We start from the raw sequence: 23,525 nt of genomic DNA, 5'->3' as shown, positions 1-23,525 counted from the left end.
AAAAGATATATGTCACAAATCGTAAACAATATTTTTGTTTCATGTCATTCAGCCTATCTACACAGAAGAATATTTGCTACATTTGGTCATGTTCATTCTTGATGTGGAACCCGATGATGGATGTTTAGTTTTGTCACATTATTGAAGATGAGACAACCCCTTTCAGATTGGAGCCACGGTGGCAGTTAGCTGATGGAGACGGGTCCTACTCCTGGCAAACAGCTGATTTTGGCAGAGGGAGTTGACGATTACTACAGGGGAAGTAATCATTAGAGTACAGAAGTGTGTTAGATGCTCTTACAGGCGGCTCTCCATTGTGGCTCATAGAGGGAAGTCCTAAAAGGGCATATGGACAGTGTCACGATCCGTGGGTATGTGGACCCACTAGGTCGCACCGCCGTAGTGGAGTAGCAGCTGACCAAACAACAGTCCTAGTAGAAGAGTACTTTTAATAGTCCAGACAGTAATGGAGACTCGGCACAGATGAGCTTGCAGACACCAGACGTTGTGTATATTAACAGGCGTGACAGGTGGCACAACACGACTCCAACAGTCTAAGGCTTCATGCACACGACCATAGCCATGTGAACGGCCGTGATTTTTGGGTCGGCCGGCCACATAGTGTCAGCCGCGAGCCGCCAGCAAATCGCGAGCCGTGCACATGGCCGCGGCCGTTATTTTCAATGAGCCCGGACCGCAGAACACGGCCGCAATAAGACTTGCCCGTTCTTTCTGCGGTCCGGGCTCCGTGGCCATGCACGGACCGTGGAAACCACGGTCGTGTGCATGGCCCCATAGGAATGAATGGGGCCGCAATTCTCCCGTGGATTTTCAGGGGAATTGCGGCCGCAAAAGCACTTTCGTGTACATGGGGCCTAAGGCACAGGAACAAATATAGCACGGGATAAAGCATACAGGCAGCAGGGCACGGGAACAACGGGAACACCGTTTGCTAAGACTAACATGTGTAAACACAACAACGCTCAGGCAATGAGTGAAAGGGCAGAGCCCTTTTTATAGTCCAGGGTGATCATGGGCTAATCACAGATTTTACTCATTTGTGGGCACTAGCCCTTTAAGGCCAGACGTACGCGCGGGCACCCTACGGGAACTAGTGCAGCGATGCGAAAGTGAGTGCCGGCGTACCTCCGGAGGGAGATGTTGCCCGGCACTCACTCGTCATGGCCGCGGTCATCGAGGGGGCAGGTAAGAACGGTGGTCCGCGGCCTAGGACGTTACAGACCGGAGATGTCTTCATGAGACAATAACCCCTTCAATTTGAGGCAAACCAAACCCTCTGCCCGGAACATGCCCATTTTATCTTTTGGGTAAATTTGAATGTTGCAAGCAGTGATTTTAAAACAAGGTGTGCTTGCAGGCACTATTTTGTAGCAGACAATTTCCTAAATTAATCTCTTGTGTACATCTTCTAGAAACCCTTCTAAGATTTGCAGGAGTTATTACCTTTAATATGACTGCACACAGCAGTGGGCGATATCATTGTTAAATAATGGGTGTTCCCAGGCTGCATATTTCTTTGTTTTCCAAGACCAATTTTACTCCAATCCCCATGAATCCCAATTGTATCACCTCAATATAAATTATTACTATGCTAAAAAGTGCAGATATTGGCCAGGAGAACCAATGTATAATATGTTCTTTCTGAAAGGAGGGCCCTGTGCTCCAAGCATATTTCCTATTCATGTATAGAATATAGCTGGCCAGTTGGGCAATACTAGTGTTTTTAATTATATAATGAAGATGATGATTATTTATATTAAACATCATAATGGCAATGCAAACCTCCCATCTTTTAATAATCTTAAAATCTCTGTCCATACACACCCAGTTATCCTTGTGCCCCCACACAATAATAGTGTTCTACTTTGGGTAAAAAAAAACAATAGTAGTGCTCCTTTGTGCCCGACACACTTTCATAGTATCCTCTTTGTATGGCATACAGTAAGGCCTCATGCACACGTCAGTATTCTGGTCAGTATTTTGCTTCAGTATTTGGAAGCCAAAACCTGGAGTGGGTCCAAAACACGGAAGAGGTGCAAATCTTTCCATTATAGGTTTTCTCTTTTTATGTCCCACCACTGGATTTGGCTTCCAAATACTGAAGCAAAATACTGACCAAAATACTGAGGTGTGCATGAGGCCTAATAGTGTCCCCACACAGTGATGATACCTCCTTAGTGCCCCCTCACAGTAATGATGTTCCCATAGTGCCAGCCACACTGTATCATGTCCCCATAATGCCTCCACACAGTCATGCCCCCATAAAGTATCATGACCCCATATATTATCATACCCCCAATTCCTTAACAAAGTGTAATGCCCCCATAGGGTCCCCACACAGTATAATGCCCCCATAGTGCACCACACAAAGTATAATGCTCCCATAGTGCCTCCCCACACAGTATAATGATGCCATAGTGCCTCCACACACAGTGTAAATGCCCCCATAGTGCCCTCCATAGACTGTATAATTCCCCATAGTGCCTAGCCCCGTTCTAATGCAGATGAGGAGATCACTCGGCAGGTCCCCACTGTTCTGTGCTGTGTTCGGCTTGACATGTTCCTAACCGTGAAGTTCAACTTCCTAAGTTTTGCAAGTGCCACTCTCAAGTGATGAAAGAGGTTTTCTCAAAAGTACAATTCCCTCTAAATTCCCCATTAGAGCATATAGATATCATAGAAGAGGTCGCCTGCTCATAACACAAGGGGCTGGAGTGACTCTCACTCTGCTAGACTTGGTAATACCATGAATTACATGGTAATAAATTCATTTGAAAGAACATTGTGTAATACTACATGAAATGTGTGGCTGCCCGCAGCTTTTTCTGGCGATACATCTCACCACCTTCAGCACTTTCACCACTTTCACCACTTTCAGCAGCCAGACTTGCTGCGATCTGCTAATCACTGGTATGGCTTTTATATGATCAACTATCAGGTTATTACATTCTTAAAATTTATGTTAAACTTTAAAAACCATTTACGGTTCACAAACAGATATATTCTATATAATAAGTTGATAGACTTGCTCCAAAAATCCTAAGTTTTAAGTATACCTTGAAAACTATTTTTTTTTAAGAAGACCTGGCCTAAGTAAACCACATAACTTTATTCTGACTACATCCTTGATCTATGGCCCATACACAACCTGACCTGATTATAGATCCCTCTCCACTCCGCAGTGCCCTCAACTTGCTATGCTCATTGCATCACCCTGCAAGTAATATTCTTGTTCGCTCAGATCCTGGCTGGGTGACAGCTTTATTTATATTCCTGTTGCCCACACAAGAAGCTGGTCCCTTGGATAAAATGTGCAAAATTTACCTATTGTGTCACTCCTCCAAATCAATTTAGATTGTAAGCGCTGACGATCAGGGACATCTTTCATTATTATTTCTTTGTTGTCATTTTATTCGTTTGTTGCTTCTTCATATGCTGCGGAATACGATGGCACTACATAAGTAAATATTTTTATTATTACATTTGTAAATACATTGCTTTACTTATAATGATCCTGGGATACAGTCTGTGTTAGGCTGGGTTCACACGACCTATTTTCAGGCGTAAACGAGGCGTATTATGCCTCGATTTACGCCTGAAAATACGGCTCCAATACGTCGGCAAACATCTGCCCATTCATTTGAATGGGTTTGCCGACGTACTGTGCCAATGACCTGTCATTTTACGCGTCGCTGTCAAAAGACGACGCGTAAAATGACTGCCTCGTCAAAGAAGTGCAGGACACTTCTTGGGACGTAATTTGAGCCGTTTTTCATTGAATTCAATGAAGAACAGCTCAAAATTACGCCCGTAATTAACGCCTCGCAAAAGGCGAGTACGAGCAATTACGTCTGAAATGCAGGAGCTGTTTTCTCCTGAAAACAGCTCCGTAATTTCAGACGTAATGGTCGATATCGTATGCACATACCCTTATAGTCCTGAGCTGTAAGCTGTATTGTAAATTGGTGCGAAAGTTATGATCGCAATCCATGTTCCAAATTTCCCACATCAATATACTACTAAAATCTCAAGTCAAAAAATCTACGTCTACAATATATGCATGCTATATGCTACAAGCTGCTATATTTAGAGTATCAGACTGGCAACTACTATAAGTTCATTAAAAAAAATAATAATAATGCAATTGTATATGTTCACAAATGTAATGGAAACATGTTTGATTATTTTTAATGTTTTTATGTTAATGGTCTTTTAATGTAAACTTTATTCCTCTATCTGCATATAGATACAGTGCCAAATTACCTGACGGCAGCAGCAACATCTGCTTGTTATTTCGTTCTGAGAAATCTGGCTGGTGCATTGTAAAAGAAGGCAGCATTAGGACAATCTGGCTTCAGGCGTACTTTGTTTTAACACTAATTTTAAGCAGCACACAGTTTCAAATGACTTGTTTTGGATCTCTTACTACTGAGTGCCAAACACCAGTCTGCTGGGATGTGCTGTGCCGAGGCAGTTGCTGGCCAACTTCTGGCTCCCACCTGTTCTGTTCAGATGTTCAATATCTCGCCTTGTGCAGGAGGATGGATGTTTTAGCTTGACAAATCAGTTGTGTGTGCCATAAACATTACTCATTATTCTGCATTGTTTCATTCCAAGTAAGAAACTCTACACCATGCAGAGAGCAAAGTGAGGGTAATGTCAAGAAGACATCAAAAGATTCATGGCTTTCACTAATTCATATGTATTAGAGAATAGAAGACCATGACTAAATAAAAAAAATACTGACCAAGAGGATTTGTCACATGGGACTTGCAGTCCCCCACAGTATAATGAGTCGTCCCGCACAGGTAATTTTCACCCGCTCAAGATGCTTTGCATACTCTTCTTTACATCTTATATTGCCTTCAACTACTGCTCAATAACAACTAAACAAAGAATTTAAAAGAAATGTCTTAGTACAATGTATCATTCAGTGCATCACTGTGTGTGAGCTGTTAAAATAAATAAAGTATCTGATGACCACAGCTTGTCAATGTCCCTATATTCTATATAACTGTGATTAACATATCCCACAGCCATGTCTATATATATCCGATATATATGTACAGCCCACAACACATGTAAACTTTGCTGGTCAAAATACAATTCAATACATCAGTATATGATCAATGCGGGTCCGACAACTGGACCACACACCGATCAGCCGCTCTGGCTGCCTCCGGGCGCAGCTCGGCCGCTATTTCGTGACCGGAGTTATCTGCTTCACACACACTAACTGCAGTCGCCTTTCCACCCGGGTGCTTCTTAACTTAGTGGCCGTCGCTACCGCTGTAGCAGCCATAGCGGCTGCTAGCGGTGACACCGGGCATGAGGGCGGTGGCGCCGCTAGCAGCTGCTGCGGCTGCTATATCGGTAGTGACGGCACTATAGCAGAGCAGGGACATATATGGACAGTGACATCAGGGGAAACTCCTGAAGCGGAATCCCCGGTCACAGCGTTGCAGACGCTATGACCGGGGATTCCACTCCAGGAGAAGCCAATGACGTCATGGACACAGACGACAGGAGCTTCTCCTGGAGTGGAATCGACGATCACAGCGTCAGCAACGCTGTGGACAGGGATTCCACTTCATGAGTTTCCCCTGATGTCACTGTCCATATATGGACAGAGACATCAAGCAGCGCTCCAGGAGCGGAATCCCCGGCCAAATGGGGATTCCGCTCCTTCAGGGAGCTACAGTGGCGCTATCTATACTGGAAGAGGTTGGGGGGGGGGTTCTATCTACAAGGGGGCTGTGGGCTGTGTGGCACTACCTACAAAAAGGGACAACTGTGCAGGAGCACACAAAATACCCATCTTTCACCGGCTATCAAATAAATGTGTGGAAATAAACTAAGATATAACTATAATTTAATCTAGCTAAAAGGATTAATCCTTTAGCTAGACTAAATAAAAATTATTTCTTAGTTTATTTCCACACATTTATTTGATAGCTGGGAAAGCTGTGTATTTTGTGTGCTCCTGCACAGTTGTCCTTTTTTGAATGTCTATTGCCCGCCAGCTATCAGGGTCATTTCGTAGTCCTTGCACTACAGGCAGTGTGGCACTACCTACCAGGGGGCTGTGTGGCACTACCAACCAGGGGTCTGTGGGCTGTGTGGCACTACCAACCAGGGGGCTGTGTGGCACTACCAACCAGGGGCCTGTGGGCTGTGTGGTACTACCAACCAGGGGGCTGTGGGCTGTGTGGCACTACCAACCAGGGGGCTGTGGGGCACTACCAACCAGGGAGCTGTGGGCTGTGTGGCACTACCAACCAGGTGGCTGTGGGGCACTACCAACCAGGTGGCTGTGGGGCACTACCAACCAGGGGGCTGTGTGGCACTACCAACCAGGAGGCTGTGGGCTGTGTGGCACTCCCTACCAGGGGTCTGTGCGGCACTCCCTACCAGGGGGCTGTTCGGCACCCCATAGCAGGGGGCTGTGCGGCACTTCCTACCAGGGTGCTGTGCGGCACTCCCTACAGGGTGCTGTGCGGCACTCCCTACAGGGGGCTATGTGGCACTCCCTACAGGGGGCTGTGTGGCGCTCTTTACAGGGGGCTGTGTGGCGCTATCTACAAGGTGGCTGTGTGGCGCTACCTACAAGGGGGCTGTCTGGTGCTACCTACAAGGGGCTGTCTGGCGCTACCTACAAGGGGGCTGTATGGCGCTACCCACAAGGGGCTGTGTGGCGCTACCCACAAGGGGGCTGTGTGGTGCTACCCACAAGGGGCTGTGTGGCGCTACCCACAAGGGGGCTGTGTGGCGCTACCCACAAGGGGCTGTGTGGCGCTACCTACAGGGGCAATCTGTGAATGGTGGGCTGATGCGAGGCGTCTTTGACGGCGGAACATTTGAGCTGTTCTTCATTGACTTCAATGAAAAACGCCTCAAATTACGTTTCAAAAAAGTGTCCTGCACTTCTTTGACGAGGCAGTAATTTTACGCGTCGTCGTTTGACAGCTGTCAAACGACGACACGTAAATGACAGGTCGTCGTCACAGTACGTCGGCAAACCCATTCAAATGAATGGGCAGATGTTTGCCGACGTATTGTAGCCGTATTTTCAGACGTAAATCGAGGCATAATACACCTCGTTTACGCCTGAAAATAGGTCGTGTGAACCCAGCCTTACTGTGAGTGGTGGGCTGATGGTCATTTTACTGTGAGTGGGGGGCTGATGGTCTTCAAGTGGTTTCCGCCTCTGACCTCCAATTGAAATTAATAGGAGGCAGAAAATACCTGTGGCGCTCGTTTGGAGCTTTTTTTTGCTGCGTCTTTTGCATTCGCTTCAACAGCTTAAGAAAAAAACACAAAAAAAAGGTCAAACAACACTGTCAGTTCCTGAAGGAATTTTGAGCCAGATTTTTTTTGCCTTACAAAAAACATGTGTGAACATACCCTACGAGTGTAGTGCTTGTTCTTAGCCGTTTTCTTTCTTTCTCTAAACAATTTTTGGTAGTCCGCTGCGTAAAAGTCATGACATGTTCTATATTTCTGCGTTTTTCGCGCATCACACACCCATTGAAGTCAATGGGTGCGTGAAAATCACGCGCACCACACGGAAGCACTTCCGTGGGACGTGCGTTATTCGCGCAACAGCAGTAAAAGAATGAATGTAAACAGAAAAGCACCAAGTGCTTTTCTCTTTACAAACATCCAAACGGAGTGTCATAATGATGGCGGCTGCGCGAAAAACACGCAGCCGCGCATCCATATGAGCATGACACACGGAGCTGTCACGCACCTGCCACGCGCGCAAAACACACACATTCGTGTAAATCCGCCCTAAGGGGATGTTCACACGCTTACTAAAAAACGTTTGAAAATACGGAGCTGTTTTCAAGGGAAAACAGCTCCTGATTTTCAGCCATTTTTTTAGCAACTCGCGTTTTTACGGCCGTTTTTGGAGCCGTTTTTCTATAGAGTCAATGAAAAACGGCTCCAAAAACGTCCCAAGAAGTGACATGCACTTCTTTTTCGCGGGCGTCTGGAAAACAAGGTGTAAAAAAACGCCCCGTCGGAACAGAACGCCGTATTTCCCATTAAAATCAATGGGCAGATGTTTGTAGGCATTCTGCTTGTGTTTTTTCAGCCGTTTTTCGAGGCGTAAACGCCCCGAAATACGCCTGAAAATACTCTGTGTGAACATACCCTAAGGCTGGATTCACACGAGTAAGTTCGGTCCATAAAGGACAGAACGTATTTCGGCCACAAGTACCGGACCGAACACACTGCAGGGAGCCCCTGCCTCGCTGCGGGACAACTGTCCCGTACCGTAATCATGTTTTCAGTACGGGACAGTAGTTCCACGGAGAGGCAGGGACTCCTAGCGTCGTACATAACTATGATGCTAGGAGCCCGGCTCCCTGCAGTGTGTTCGGTCCGGGACTTGCGGCCGAAATACGATCCGTCCTTTACGGACCGAACATGCTTGTGTGAATCCAGCCTAACACTTGATCCCAGGCATGTCACTGCCGTGGAAGCAGCTGCCTTCCTGTGAGCGATCAATATGTATGACATATTGCTATATCTTGGAGTAATTTAGAAACCTTGTTGTTATATTTTTATTTATTTTTTGCTTTTTATACAGGTTGTACACAATACAAATAATATCGAGTAAGGGACCTGCTGAAAGGTTTCGTTTATTCTCCATGATACATTTTTATCATAATAAACTTGTGCCCCTTTATTAAAGTCATTTTTTTTACAAATGTCTGATGGTTACGAAATCTCATTAATTTAATTTGATTTTTTTTTATATATAAAAGGATTACCGTCAAAACATTGCCTTTACTTGCAGGAAACTCACAAAGTGCAATTATAAGAATCATGGGCATTTATAAGAACCGTCATTACTGTTTCGACAGACATGGTTATTTCTGCCCATACATGTTCAATATATTATATTTTGTGCCCACATTATTATTATTATAAATATACCCAAAAGGCTTGAAAAGAATTATATCCAGTTGCAAAGATGATAAGATTTAAAACATCTTGTGTTCTGACAAATGTTTCATTCCTTGGGCACAGCATCAATTTGCATCTATATAATCCCAGTGTTTGATTCTTGGAGTCACAAAACTCCCAACCCCTAGGATTAAATGTCTTGACACTATCTCCGTTTTAAGCTTTGCGAGCAAATGGTAGTGAATCTGCTTAAATTCTACAGAGATGTTACAGAGTCTGGAGACAAATACTATAAAACCTACAGAACTCAGCCTAGACCTGCTGCTCCAAATGTGCATTCAGGAAAATCCTACACGTAATTAGTGGTGAGAGAAGGTCCCCCGGAGATGAGAGCCTTGGGTGCAATATTGCTTACATTGATCACATGGTTTGTTAATGATAAATAAATAATGAATCGCTTACATTATAGTTTTTGCCTGTCCTCTCAAATATGATGCACAACATAATTGAATAACCCCCTTCTTAAATGTAGCTGTCCTGGCGATTGGCTAATCACTGTAGGACTATGTTCAGACAGGGCGTATACGCTGCGTAAAAACACACTGCGTATCCGTCTTGTGCGCAGTAGGGGATTTCCGGTCGAAAAACCGCACTAAATTGTGGAAAAACCGCATCAAATTGTGGTGCAATTTTTCAGTTAGAATGTCCGCTGCGGAAAGCTGCACAGAAAAAAAACAGCCATGGTGACGCGTCCCTCCACCGTCCTGCAGCACGGCCTCCTGGGATGTTTCATTTCATGTGACCGCTGCAACCTGTGATTGTCTGCAGTGGTCACATGGGATGAAACGTCAGAAGAAGCTGTATGCGAAACGCGCGTCGGGGCATCACTTTATCCATTGGGTCATACCACTACACCACTGATTATGGGTAAGCATATGGCAACGGCCTTGTCAGGTCCTACACATAGCTAATGTGACGTCTGTGTTTACTAGATGATAATCGTCACTCTCAACTTCTCACTTTTTCTGCTCTGATATTTGCTGACCTATATGAGTATATTACTAACATGTGCTACAATAGATGAGTCATTTTTCACGCCATATATTGTCTATACCTAACTCTCATTTGTGCCATATATTGCCTATACTCAATCTCTACTTAATGTATATTTATCTTTTGATCCAGTTAATAATGTGTTTTAGATTCCCATGTATTTGATCAATAAAGATTTTGGGATTTTCTTAACATTAGATATCTTTGGACTCTTTTTTCTCAAGTTTATATATCATGGTTTAGAGTCCGTATCTTTACAATATTGTGGGTGGTTGAGACTTTTTGCATCCCACCCTTACATTTTTGTGTCCTGTGAGACTCTTTTGTCTAATCTGCTATTTGTTGCGGGTTTTACCTCCCCATTTAATTAAATGGGGAAAACCTGCAACAAATAATTACGCAAATACAATTGACATGCTGCAGATTAAGTAGCCGCACCGGAAGTCAAGTTCTGAGCATTCTGTCCGCTCAGCATTTACGCAGAGTGTGGATGAGATTTCTTCATATCTCATCCACTTTACTGCTACTATATTATGCTGCGGATTATCCGCAACAAGACCTGTTGTGAAAAATCCGCAGTATTTATGCTACGTACCCTAGGTCTGGTTTCTCTTACCTCCAGCGAACAGCTGTCATAGCAGGCAGAAGCAACTGTGGCCACTGTAGGGGAAATGTAGTACTATATGGTGTCCATGTAATATATGGTTGCATCAAGTATGCCAGAGCGAGAACTGCATATTTTTCAGACGCGAACCCCCCTCTATGACATCCATATGGTCTATCAGGGTTTGTCGAGATGGGGCAACCCCGTTAAGAAGGGGAGTAGGACAGATGGAGAAGAAAAGGGGAATATCATTCTACGTAACGCTGCAGATTTAAGCTACATGCACACGTTGCGTTTTTTTCTGTGGAACATACGCTGCAAAACCGCAGGAAACCGCAAGAGATTTGCAGGAAAAAAATCGCACCTGAAGGTTCGTTTATCGATGCATTTTTCAGTTTGGTTTTTACGTTTTGCTGCGTAAATCGCTGCGTTTGCATGCTGCATGTTTTGCTGCGTCTTTCTCCAGAACTAGTGAGACAGAATTCGCAAGCGTAATCGCAATATAAATTGACATGTTGCGGTTCTGAAAATATGCACCGCATGTCAATTTACGTGCGGGAAAATACTGCAGCGTGTACATGAGATTCTATTGCCTATGCTGGTACTATATTACGCTGCGGTTTTGCTGCACGCAAATAAGCGTGGCAGAATCGCACGTAATACGCATCGTGTGCATTGACCCTTAGTCCTCCTTCACACACTTTGTTTCAGCATTTTAAAGTGCATGTAAAAAATGCCATTCATTTTTTAGTTTTTTTGTGGTGCAACGAAACCGGTAAAAACTAAAACACCATGGGGGAATTTATCTGTTTTCTATACCAGTGTACTCAAAAGGACCCAAAAGTCGCAATTTGCGTTGAAAATAAATAAATAAATAAAAGGCGTGGCTTCCCAAAGGGGGGCAGGACCACAGCAGGCTCACAAATTTATTATAAATGACGACAGAAGACTGGCGTAAATTATAGCGGATATCAAGAACAGCTACAAGCTCTCACTCTCTGTGGCGTAGTAAGGTATAGGCCTGTACCAGACTTCGTATCTTGCCCCTCCAATTGAACTACCCCTTACCCATCGAACAATTAGAAAAAAAAATGTATGCTTACCTCAACGCTCCTCTTCGCTTTTCCTCTCCAGGTCCCACCAGCCCTAAGTATGCCACGGCATATACTATGTACTGATGCCGTACAGCGTCAGGACGTTTTATGTGATGCATCTAGGCATCGAACGGAGCGAATCAACTCAGACGGGGCAGCGTCATCCAGTGACGTCATCACGCCGGCCTGCGCAGGGATCCCGTCCCTATGCCTTATAGGCTGCAGGCCAAACGTGGCCTGTAGCCTATTAAATGGCAGTCTGAAGCTACCTCCATGCTCTGCCATAACGTTCAATAGTATCTGCGTCCTAAGGACACAGATACTATTGAATGTGGCGTTGCTACCGCTGTAGCAGCCATACCGTGACAAAGGGCGCAACGAGCCCCCTCATTCCGCGGGCCCCGGAACAGGCGGTATGGCTACTACAGCGATAGTTACGCCACTGTTTGTTGGGGTGCTCGTACACATAGCGGATGTGTGGTGGTAGAGTGCGCACGACCAAGAACCACACATTTTTATTGCACTTTTGCTTTCGTTTTTTGGTTGTGCGACTTGTACAGGTGAAGCACATTAAAACCATTACTAAAAATGTAATATGACTGCACCATATAAACAAACCCTTAGGCGAAACTCACACGAACGTGCGCGCTTTGCGCGCGCAAAAAACGCTGAGTTTTTTGCGCATTGCAGTTCCGTATGGCATCAGTGTTTGGTGCGTGTTTTTTGCACGTATGGCATCGTTATGACACGTGGTTTTGATGTTTATAAACAGAAATGAAGGAGGCAGTTTTATTATTCCCTTCATTTCTTCAACAACTGTAGCGCGAATCACGCACGGCACACGGAAGTGCGTCCGTGTGCCGTGCACGGTTTTCACGCACCCATTGACTTCAATGGGTGCGTGATGCGCGAAAAACGCTAAAGTATAGCACATGCTGTGAGTTTCACACAGCGGACACACGTTGCGTGAAAAACACGGCATGTCTGAACGGCCCCATTGACTAGCATAGGTCCGTGCGACGTGCGTGATTTTCACGCACATGAACTACGCTCGTGTAAATAAGGCCTTAGGGGAATATTTTTATTTCAATGACTATATAGTGAATTGATTTGTAATTAATAGCATAGGATATGGCAAAGGCTGGGTTCACACGACCATGTTACGTCCGTAATGGACGGAACATATTTCGGCCGCAAGTCCCGGACCAAACACAGTGCAGGGAGCCGGGCTCCTGGCATCATAGTTATGTACGATGCTAGGAGTCCCTGCCTCGCTGCGGGACAACTGTCCCGTACTGTAATCATGTTTTCAGTACGGGACAGTAGTTCCACGGAGAGGCAGGGACTCCTAGCGTAGTACATAACTATGATGCTAGGAGCCCGGCTCCCTGCAGTGTGTTCGGTCCGGGACTTGCGGCCGAAATACGTTCCGTCCGTTACGGACGTAACATGCTCGTGTGAATCCAGCCAAACATAAAACACGCTCAAAATCCTTCCAAGGTGTCAATAAATGTAAAGCTTTCCATCTACTGTATGTTGTGATTAGACTTACTTCTGATTCCCTAAAAAGCAGTTCTTGTGTGATGACGTGTAATATTGAATTGCATTCCCTATAATCTGGATGCTGGATTTTCAAAGGTGACAACCACTAATGGCACCCATTACAGCAACCAGAGACGTTGTCATCCAGCTTTCCATAAATCATGAATGATATCAATCTGCATTCTTAAAAATTACAGCCCTTTTCTCTAATTGCTCCCTCATGAACTAGGCAGCTTAGGATGAACAAGGCTACAAGTTTCTCCCAGATAAGGGATTGCTGCATTGTATAGAATTTTCGGATTAATTTGAATGATATGACGAATATATGTTTTAATAAAATGTAATTATATGTGATAGAATGTTGTAACATTTGTCTACTCGTTATTATAAATGTGTAAAGTTATTATAGACCAGACAGTATACGCTATATTTACTGTAGACACTGGCAACATGACATGTATGTATTTATTCTGATCAATATTAAATAGGATTGCTCGGTTTAATTGAGGATAGCAAGCAGGGCAACGTCCAATGGTCAAGCTGAGAGTGGCAGACGCTGCAACAGAAGCTCCACACCAGGGGCTTTATTAACAGACCGTTAAGCAGCTTTATGTGACTAGCAGTTGGGCAGTCTGTGCTCGGTTCTAATGTGGTGGATCCCCTTTGTGTAGGAAAAATGCTGCTCTATTCTAAAAAAATAAATTAGAAAATACACATTTCTGTTTTTTTGGGATATTTTAAAACACCTGAGGAGATTCTGGGGCTACAAGTAAGGCTTTATTCAGAACGTTAGAAAAAACGGACAGCACACGGACTTATGCAATCCAATGGGGCTTTTCGGACATCAGTGATTTTTTTCACGCAGCGTGTTTCCATTGCGTGAAACTCACTGCATGTCCTATTCTGGTCCGTTTTGCAGACCCTGTCGAACATTGAAGTCTAGGGGTGCATGAAAATCACGGATAGCACATGGACATCATCCGTGTGCTGTCCGAGTTTCACGCACCTGTTGCTAAAGAAATGGAGAGGAAAAAAAATTTGCACCAACACTGACATTAAAAACTGATGACACGGAACAAACACTGATGGCACACGGAACTGAAATGAGTTAAATACGGTCCGTTTTTTGCAGAAGCAAAATCAGGCCTAAAGCAAATCTTAGAATGTTATTTTACCAGCTGCAGAACAAACACCAAAAGCAAGCCAGTTTACATGTTGGTTCTTTGATTATGCAAAAAGACATGAATAACAAAGAAAATATCTGGATACAGAGCTGATGATACGAGTTCTGCTTCAAAAGCTTCCACAGCAACTACAAGACCAATGACAGTGATTGACAAGACGACCCCTGAATAGGATTTACATCATCTTGGACACGTGGTGCCTACTTGAGCTGTTCACATATATTATGGATCAACAAGCTCAATTTCACACTTGCCCTTCAAAAATGATAACCTTGTCCATAGTGGAGCAATAAATAAAAATACCTAGAAGATGTAGGAAAACAATTAGGTCTCATGCGCAAGACTGTGTGCATTTCAGACAGCAATACAGTGCTCAATCCAGAACTGATGCTGATTGTATTCCGATTCTTTTTGTTCCATATTGTGTGCTGTATATGACATCGTATTTTCCTGCAAGCACTAGAGCGGAGTTTCTGATGAATAATAAAGTCCTATAAATGATGCCATCTGATAGATTGTAGAGTCTGCATAAAAAAGTAATATACAGCCTCCAAAGGGAGGCATTAACACGGATTTTGTGATCTATATCACACTTAGGCCTTATTCACACGAACATGTCCGCTTTGCACACGCAAAAAACGCTACGTTTTGCACGCGCAAAAGGTCAGTGTGGCATCAGCATATGGTGCACGGCTGCGTGATTTTCGTGCAGCCGCCATCATTATGACACTCGTGGTGCTTTTCTGTTTTCATTCATAGTTTTGACTACTGTAGCGCGAATCACGCGCACCCCACGGAAGTGCTTCCATGTGCCGAGCGCGATTTGCGCGCTCCCATTCACTTCAATGGGTGCGTGCAGCGCGAAACACGGGTAAGTATAGGACATGTCATGAGTTTCACGCAGCGCACATACGCTGCGTGAAATTCACTGACAGTCTGAACGGCCCCATTCACTAACATAGGTCCGTGCGACGCGCGTGAAAATCACGCGTGTAGCACGGACATAAAATACGTTTGTGTGATTAAGGCCTTAGGGTATGTTCACACGCACTGTTTTCAGACATAATTCGGGCGTCCGTGTGCCGTGCGCGGTTTTCACGCACCTATTGACTTCAATGGGGGCGTGATGCGCGAAAAACGGGCAAATATAGGACAAGTCGTGAGTTTTACGCGGCGGACATACGCTGCGTGAAAATCACGGACAGTCTGAACGGCCCCATTGACTAACATAGGTCCGTGCGACGCGCGTGATTAGCACGGACGTATTATACGTTCGTCTGAATAAGCCCTAAGTGAATAGGAAAACATCAGGGTGTAGCTCCACTTTAGAAGCACAGCTGGGTCTCCCGCGTAAAATTTAGAACTGATGGTGCGAGTTGCTGCGGGGGAGGCAGGGCAGGCCCGTTGCTAAGGTAACAGCTGGACGCCAAAGCCACATCTGTAAAGTGCTGCCTCCTTTGCATCAAAAATACTGTAATTCGCTTCTCCTGCCCAACCTGACAGTGGGTGTGGAGAGATGCAGGGAGCACGTTAGCTGGTACAGTTGCTGAGGCAACCGTTATTATTATTAAGCACCATCTAGTCGTTTTCCACTGTACGGATAGTGCTTCTCCAGAATGCCCTGTCTTCTGTTTGAGTTTTCAAGGGCATGTTCATAATTCCTATGATTGTACCCAGCCACCTTGTTGCGGGTCGTCCTCTTTTCCCTTCAACTTTCCCAAGTATAATTATCTTTTCTAGTGATGTTGGTCTTCTCACGATATGTCCAAAATAAGACCGCTTCAGTCTGGACATTGTGCTTTAACTCCTTAACGCCGAAGGACGGATATATCCGTCCTCAGCAGCTGCTAGTTCGCGCAGGAGGACGGATATATCCGTCCTGTGATGGCGCGGGTACTGTCACTGTACCCATGCGATCAGTGGCAGGAGCCCGGCTGTTATACACAGCCTGTCTCCTGCTGCAACTGCCAGAATCGAAGCGCGCGCCGATTCCGGCAGTTTAACCCTTTAAATGCCGCTGTCAATAGTGACAGCGGCATTTAATGTGTTTGACAGAGGGAGGGAGCTCCCTCTGTCACCCGATCGGCGCCCCCGCAAACAAATCGCGGGTCGCCGTCGGGTTTCCATGACAGCCGGGGGTCTAACAAAGACCCCCAGGTCTGTCTTCAGCATCTGCCTGTTAGGCGATGCCGGAGGCATAACCTAACAGATTGCCTGTCAGTTTTACACTGACAGGCAATAATGCTTCGGTATACTAAGTATACCAAAGAATTATATATGCGATCAACAGATCGCATAGTGAAGTGTCCTGATGGGACTTTAAAAAAAAATTACAATCAGTAAAGTTTGTAAAAAAAAAAAATTACAGTCAGGCCTCATTTACACGAGCGTGTGCGTTTTGCGCGCGCAAAAAACGCTGCGTTTTGCGCGCGCAAAAGGCACTTGGCAGGTCCGTGTGTCATCCGTGTATGATGCGCGGCTGCGTGATTTTCGCGCAGCCGCCATCATAGAGATGAGGCTAGTCGACGCCCGTCACTGTCCAAGGTGCTGAAAGAGCTAACTGATCGGCAGTAACTCTTTCAGCACCCTCGACAGTGAATGCCGAACACAATATACACCAACCTGTGAATAAAAAAAGACTTTCATACTTACCAAGAACTTCCTGCTTCCCCCAGTCCGGGCTCCCGGCCGTTGCCTTGGTGACGCGTCCCTCTCTTGTCATCCGGCCCCACCTCCCAGGATGACGCCGCAGTCCATGAGACCGCTGCAGCCTGTGATTGGCTGCAGCCTGTGCTTGGCCTGTGATTGGCTGCAGCTGTCACTTGGACTTTACTGTCATCCCGGGAGGTCGGACCGGAGTTATCGGTAAGTCAGAACGTCTTTTTTTTTTTACAGGTTCATGGATTTTCGGAGCGGAAGTCACTGTCCATGGTGCTGAACCAGTTTAACGCTTTCAGCACCGTGGACAGTGACTGTCTCCTGACGTCGCGTACCCGAACATTTTTTACCGGTTTCGGTCAAAACGAGTTTGGCCGAACCCGGTAAAGTTCGGTGCGCTCATCTCGAATTTGACACTCCGTTTGGATGTTTGTAACCAGAAAAGCACGTGGTGCTTTTCTGTTTACATTCATCCTTTTGACAGCTCTTGCGTGATTTTCGCGCATGCAACGCAGGACCGTCAGTGTGGCATGCGTTGTTTTCACGCACCCATTGAAGTCAATGGGTGCGTGTTGCGTGAAAAACGCAAGAATATAGAACATGTCGTGAGTTTTACGCAACGCACTCACGCAGCGCAAAATTCACGCATCGTCTAAACAGCCCCATAGACTATTATAGGTGCGTACGACACGCGTGAAAAGCACGCGCGTCGCACGCGCGTATAATACGCTCGTGTAAATGAGGCCTCAAAGTCAAATAAAACTACTTTTTTGGCCCAAAAAGTGGTTTTATTTAGTAAAACTGTCAAAACAAATCACACATACACATATATGGTATCCCCGCGATCGTAACAACTTGACCAATAAAATGAACACATTAATTAAACCGCCGGATGAACGGCGTCCAAAGAAAACGCAAAAAACAACGGCAAAATTCTCTCTTTTCTCCCATTCCCCCCATAAAAAATATAATAAAAGTTAATCTATAAGTCCTATGTACCCCAAAATAGTACTAATGAAAACTACACATTGTCCCGCAAAAATCAAGCCCACGTACGGCCACATCAACGGAAAAATAAAAACGTTACGGCTCTTGGAATGCGGCGATGCAAAAACAAGTAATTTTTTTCTAAAAGGGTTTTTATTGTGCAAACGTAGGAAAAACATATAAAACCTCTACATATTTGGTATCCCCGTAATCGTGCCGACCCATAGAATAAAGTTAACATGTTATTTACGCTGCATAGTAAACGGCGTAAATTTATAACGTGAAAATTAATGCTGGAATAGCTGCTTATTTTCAATTCTCTCCTAAAATAAAGTTAATAAAAGTTAATCAATATGTTATAAGCATCTAAAAATGGTACAATTACAAAATACAACTTGTCCCGCAAAAAACAAGCCCTTATACGGCTATGTCGACGGAATAAAAAAAAAGTTACGACACTTGGAATGCGACCGTGAAAAAACAAAAAATAATCCTTGGTCATTAACGTGCAAAATGGCCCGGTCATTAAGGGGTTAAAGAGGCTCTGTCACCAGATTTTGCAACCCCTATCTGCTACTGCAGCAGATCGGCGCTGCAATGTAGATTACAGTAACGTTTTTATTTTTTAAAAACGAGCATTTTTGGCCAAGTTATGGCCATTTTTGTATTTATGCAAATGAGGCTTGCAAAAGTACAACTGGGCGTGTTGAAAAGTAAAAGTACAAGTGGGCGTGTATTATGTGCGTACATCGGGGCGTTTTTACTACTTTTACTAGCTGGGCGTTGTGTATAGAAGTATCATCCACTTCTGTTCACAACGCCCAGCTTCTGGCAGTGCAGACACAGCGTGTTCTCTAGAGATCACGCTGTGACGTCACTCACAGGTCCTGCATCGTGTCGGCCACATCTGCACCAGAGGCTACAGTTGATTCTGCAGCAGCATCAGCGTTTGCAGGTAAGTAGCTACATCGACTTACCTGCAAAAGCCGATGCTGCTGCAGAATCATCTGTAGCCTCTGGTGCCGATGTGTCCTCGCTCGTCTGACACGATGCAGGACCTGGGGAAGTGACGTCACAGCGTGATCTCTCGAGAACACGGCTGTGTCTGCACTGCCAGAAGCTGGGCGTTGTGAAGAGAAGTGGATGATACTTCTATACACAGCGCCCAGCTAGTAAAAGTAGTAAAAACGCCCCGATGTACGCACATAATACACGCCCAGTTGTACTTTTACTTTAAACACACCCACTTGGACTTTTGCAAGCCTCATTTACATAAATACAAAAATGGTCATAACTTGGCCAAAAATGCTCGTTTTTAAAAAATAAAAACTTTACTGTAATCTACATTGCAGCGCCTATCTGCTGCAATAGCAGATAGGGGTTGCAAAATCTGGTGACAGAGCCTCTTTAAGTGCAAGGTTAGGCCTGATTTAGTCGATGATCCATCTGTTTGTTTTCCTCTCGGAAGTCTTCACCAACACTAGAGTTCTTCAAAATCAATACATTTCTGTCCCTCATCTTCATTGTCCAGCTTTCACATATAGAGAGCCACGGAAAATACTATAGCCTGGATATTTCTGATCTTTGTATTAAGGCCTCGTGCACACGGCCGTGATTTTCTGGTCGGCCAGCCACAGAGTGTAAGCCGCGAGCCGCCCGCAAATCACGGGCCGTGCAAATATTTTCAATGAGCCCGGACCGCAGAACACGGCCGTAATAAGACTTGCCCGTTCTTTCTGCGGTCCGGGCTCTGGGGCCATGCACAGACCGTGGAAACCACAGTCGTGTGCATGGCCCCATAGGAATGAATGGGGCCGCAATTCTCCCGTGAATTTTTGGGGGAATTGCGGCCGCAAAAGCAAGTTCGTGTGCATAGGGCCTTAGAGACATGTCATTACCTTTGAGGATCTTATCTAGGTTTTTCAGCCTTGTTCTTGTAATGACCAATCTGTGTCTCGTTTCTTTGCTGCTGCGTCCAGTGTTGTTAACCCCTTCTCGACATCCGCTGTATATACATGGCAGAGGTCGGGTGGGGGAGTATGGAGCAGGCTCACAGGCTGAGCCTGCTACATAGAATGAGCCTGTCGACTGTGTGTAAGGGGAGATTCACACGAACGTTGCGTTTTTGCGCGCGCAAACAACGCAGCGTTTTGCGAGCGCAAAAACCATTTGACAGCTGCGTGTGTCATGCGTGTCTGATGCGCGGCTGCGTGATTTTCGCGCAGCCGGCATCATAGAGATGAGGCTTGTCAACGCCCGTCACTGTCCAAGGTGCTGAAAGAGCTAAATCTTTCAGCACCCTCGACAGTGAATGCCGAACACAACAGCGAAAAACCTGTACAAAAAAAAGATAAAGTTCCTACTTACCGAGAACTTCCCGGCCGTTGCCTTGGTGACGCGTCCTTGGTGACGCGTCCTTGGTGACGCGCCTCTCTTGACATCGGGCCCCACCTCCCTGGATGACGCAGCAGTCCAAGTGACCGCTGCAGCCTGTGATTGGCTGCAGCCTGTGCTTGGCCTGTGATTGGCTGGAGCTGTCACTTGAACTGAAGTGTCATCCCGGGAGGTCGGACTGCAGGAAGGAGACAGGAGTAATCGGTAAGTTAGAACTTCGGTTTTTTTTTACAGGTTAATGTATTTTGGGATCGCAAGTCACTGTCCATGGTGCTGAAACAGTTTAACTCTTTCAGCACCATGGACAGTGACTATCTCCTGACGTCGCGTACCGATAATTTTTTTGCCGGGATCGGCCAAAACGAGTTTGGCCGAACCCGGTGAAGTTCGGTACGCAAAGACACTCCGTTTGGATGTTCGGAAACAGAAAAGCACGTGGTGCTTTTCGGTTTTCATTCATCCTTTTCACTGCTGTTGCGCGAATCACGCTCGTCCCACGGAAGTGCTTCCGTGTGGTGCGCGTGATTTTCACGCACCCATTGACTTCAATGGGTGCGTGATGCGCGAAATACGCAGAGTTATTGAACCTGTCGCGCATTTTGCGCAGCAGACAAACGCTGCGCAAAAAGCACGGACTGTCTGTACTGCCCCATAGACTTGTATTGGTCCATGCGTGCCGCGTGAAAACCACGCGGCCCGCACGGACCGAATACACGCTCGTGTGAATCCCCCCTAACAGTCGAACTTCAGTGTTAGGATATGTTCACAAGCCCTATTTACGGACGTAATTCGGGCGTTTTACGCCTCGATTTACGTCCGAAAATACGGCTCGAAACCGCTGGCAAACATCTGCCCATTGAAATCAATGGGGTTACGATGCTCTTTTTTTTTTACGCGCCGCTGTCAAAAGACGGCGCGTAAAAAGACGCCCACGTCAAAGAAGTGCATGTCACTTCTTGAGACGTAAATGGAGCCGTTTTTCATTGACTCCATTGAAAAACAGCTCCAATTACGTCTGTAATGGTCGCCGCGAAAAACGCAAGTACGAGCAATTACGTCTGAAATTCAGGAGCTGTTTTCGCCTGAAAACAGCTCCGTAATTTCAGGCGTATTGGACGCTGCCGTGTGAACATACCCTAACTAGCGGGATCCTGCTCGTTTAATCCCTTAGGTGCCGTGGTCAAAAAGGGCTGCGGCATCTAAGCCATTAGAAACGGGGGTGGCCCAATGTGACGCAATCGCGGTGTGTCGATTGTTGGTATGGCCTCCAGCAGAGCTTCATAAAAGGCTGTCAGTATAACTATATACTGCAATACACTAGTATTGCAGTATATCATGCAAGCGATCCAACGATCACAGGTTCAAGTCACTAGGGAGACTTGTCAAAAAAAAAAGTTTAATAAAGTTGTTTTTTTCATAAATAATAAAAAAATATTAAAAGTTACAAAAAAACCTCTCCCATTTTCTCCTTGCATGTATCCCAAAATGTGTTCGGCATACAAGTTAAATAATTATGGTAATAGCATGCAGCTTTGTCATACAGTCTGTTTTCCCATTTTTCTGTCAGGACTGTGGCTTTTTCGCCAGGAGTGATGTTCCTCCTCAGAACTATAAAGCTGGGTTCACACAGAGTTTTTTGAAGGAGGAAAATCGCCGGCGGCCATTGAGCACCCCGGGCATAAAACGCCGCGAAATACGCTTTCTCTGCCTCCCATTGATGTCAATGGGAGGTCAGAGGCGTAAACGCCCGAAGATAGGGCATGTCGCTTCTTTTTCCCGCAACCCGGTTTTTCCGCTCGAGGAAAAAAAACGCCTTCGTCTCCTATTGAAATCAATGGGAGGCATTTTCAGCCGTTTTTTGGCGCGTTTTTCGACGCGGTTTCTGCGTAAAAAAACTCTGTATGAACTCCCCCTAAGGGTATGTTCACACGGGCTATTTTTGGCCGTTTCTCGGGCCGTAAACGGCCGAAAAATCGGAAGCAGAACGCCTCCAAACATCTGCCCATTGATTGCAATGGGAAAAACGGCGTTCTATTCCGACGGGCCGTTTTTTACGCGGCTGTTTCGAAAAACGGCCGCTTAAAAAACGGCAGCGAAAAAGAAGTGCAGGTCACTTCTTGGGACGTTTTTGGAGCCGTTTTTCATTGACTATAGAAAACAGCTCCAAAAACGGCCATAAAAACACAGCAAAAAACGCAGCGAAAATCGCGAGTAGCTTAAAAAACGTCTGAAAATCAGGAGCTGAAGCTCCTGATTTTCAGATGCGTTTTTTACGGCCATTTTTGGAGCTGTTTTTCTATAGAGTCAATGAAAAATGGCTCCAAAAACTCATAACAAGCACTTCTTTTTCGCAGCCGTTTTTCAAAACAGCCGCGTAAAAAACGGCCCGCCGGAACAGAACCCCGTTTTTCCATTGAAATCAATGGGCAGATGTTTGGAGGCGTTCTGCTTCCGACTTTTCGGCCGTTTATGGCCTGAAAAACGTCCGAAAATAGGCCGTGTGTACATACCCTTAGATGCTCAGGTACACCCATTTTAGAGAGCATTATGTAATTTGACATAACAACACAGTTATAGGCGTTGCTTAGGATGTTTGGAGGCGTAATGGTGCAGTTTTTTCAGGCGTAATTCGAGGCGTAAACGGCCCGAATTATGTCTGAAACCACTGCGTGTGAACATACCCTTAGGTGCCGTGGTCAAAAGGGACTGCGGCATCTAAGCCATTAGAAATGGGGGTGGCCCCATGTGACGCGATCGTGTGGTGACGATGGTTGGTATGGCCTCCAGCAGGGCTCCAATAACGTTCGTAAAACCGTCTCGCGGGAAAAAAACGCCTGCACCCCCCATTGAAATCAATGGGAGGCATATTTTGACCATTTTTTACGAGTTTTGCGGCGCGGTTTCCATGTAAAAAACTCGTCAAAAAACTCTGTGTGAACATAGCCTAAAGGTATGTTCAGACGGCCCAAAAAATCGGAAACATCTGCCCATTGATTTCAATGGGAGAACGGCGTTCTGTACCGACGGAGCGTTTTTTTACGCGTTAAAAAACGGCAGTGAAAAAGAAGTGCA

At 45.5% G+C, this 23,525-nt stretch overlaps 1 long non-coding RNA gene across 1 annotated transcript in view; it reads right to left on the bottom strand.

Moving 5' to 3' along the window:
* Positions 1-23,525, bottom strand: part of LOC142741448 (uncharacterized) — a 58,012-nt gene that overhangs the window by 33,608 nt on the left and 879 nt on the right. The window contains exon 2 of the long non-coding RNA XR_012881140.1: positions 3,346-3,456. This is a non-coding gene — a long non-coding RNA (uncharacterized LOC142741448). The remainder of the gene's footprint in view (positions 1-3,345; positions 3,457-23,525) is intronic.

This window comes from Rhinoderma darwinii, chromosome 2, assembly GCF_050947455.1.
Source record: "Rhinoderma darwinii isolate aRhiDar2 chromosome 2, aRhiDar2.hap1, whole genome shotgun sequence".
NCBI lineage: Eukaryota > Metazoa > Chordata > Amphibia > Anura > Rhinodermatidae > Rhinoderma > Rhinoderma darwinii.
Note: the sequence above shows the minus strand (reverse complement) of the source record. Positions and strands in the feature narration are given on the sequence as shown.